Below are 1,832 nucleotides of genomic sequence, written 5' to 3' on the forward strand. Positions count from 1 at the left end.
TATCTACGGAAAAGTGTATGATTTTGATAAAGTTTTATCAAAGCATCTCGTATCAGAAATCTGAACTTTGGTAAGAAAGTCAATATGATATTGATTTCTAGAAGTCCAGACGATTTCTGGGTACATGTCAAAGCTAGTGGGAGCATAAGTTTTATGCTAATAATTATCATGTTAGTGGGAGCATGATTATTTTGTTAAGTGTTAGCAATATTAATTATAGTAAACAAAAGTTTCAAATTTGCAAAGCTGTAGGGTTTGAAAAGTTGTTTTGCTATAATTAAGGGAGAGGATTTTATACTTCATTCCAATTCTAGAAGCTTAGATTGAGATTTCAATCAACTTTAGTCAAGGATATATATGAATGTTATGTTGGAATGGTTCAACATAAGGAAATTCTATATATGTTGCGTTCTCAAAATTCGATTATGATTACGACATGCCTCTTCATAGTTCGAATTGTGAGAACATGGCAAATAAAAAATATTTTAGCAAAAGACTGGTAAAGTATCATGTCTTTATGTAAGACATCATGAATCATGTCCCATATGCTTCGGGTATAGAATCGATTACATGTGCTATAATATTTATCCGTTCTAAATTTTCCAAATGCCTAGGGCATTAAGAGGGAAAAGGACTAGAATTGGATATGACTACAATGATTAAGCAATTGTCGAGGACAATCTGAGGTTTACCAAAGATTGGTTGCTCATGGACAGTTGGAAGTATAATGTAAATTTTGGAAAGGACCATATTGACATATTCTGGAAGAGAGGCAACTCTTGTTCATAAGTGATAGTCAAAATGGGAATAAGGAAGTGTTTCCATAGGTAGAAGTTATTCTTTGAATCTGTGTAAGATTAGAAAACTTAATGCAAGAAGGATGTTCAAAGGAATGTACTTTGATTTTGAGACTTCACTTCCATGGAATTGCTCTCCATTGGAATACTTTGTAATGTTTGTTGCCAAGTCTTTGTGACTTTTGTGCATAGTCATTACAAGAGGATCGTTGCATATAAGTTTAGAATCTAACAGATTTCAGTAAATGTCTAAGAATCTTGTATTCTTACATTTATCATAAGGATTTGGAATTGTGAAATGAGCATCATGGAAATGTTGTCAATTGATCTATTTCACAAAGATAGGACCATAGGTAAACACAGTGTGCATGCTTGGAGCATGGCATACCTATTTTTTTCATTCAAGTATTAAGTTGATTATTCGAAACATTAAACAATGAATAACGAGTAATCAATATGGCTCAAAAGTTTTGGGGCCATATAGCATTAGTATTATTCTTGTGTTTCACTTTGCATGTTTTGACTTCCCGAATAACTAGGTTATTCAAATCATCCACATTCGATCATACTTTGGAAGTAAGTATTGAGGCAAGACTGTCATGAATGGGTTTGTAGTTTGTCTGGGTGTTTTAGACATTTAGACATAGCTGCAGTGTTCATGAGTGCTCCTGGAATAAGATTCGAGTATTGGATTAAACCCACGCTCATCTAATCACTTCATGGATTTTATCACGAGTGATTAGCGAGACGATAATATCTTATATTCTTCAAACTGAGAGATATGAGTTGCAGTCTACAAGTTGGTTACACATTGATTATGTGAAAACGCACCAGTAACTTGGTGTTATAAAACGCATTTTTGTGTGTGATTTGATGAGTAAATAGAGCAAGCATATAAGTCGAAGTTTATCCATTCCCTTTACCCTTGGAGGGATAAAAGCGATATCTGTGGGCCCCTCGATGATTTACTGATGACACCCCTAAGTGCTTGGCCAAGCCTGGACTGATTTGATTTGTTCAATTAGTCGGTCGTCA

The sequence above is a fragment of the Lactuca virosa genome, chromosome 7 (assembly GCF_052849685.1).
Source record: "Lactuca virosa cultivar CGN04683 chromosome 7, Lactuca_virosa_CGN04683_v6, whole genome shotgun sequence".
Classification (NCBI taxonomy): domain Eukaryota; kingdom Viridiplantae; phylum Streptophyta; class Magnoliopsida; order Asterales; family Asteraceae; genus Lactuca; species Lactuca virosa.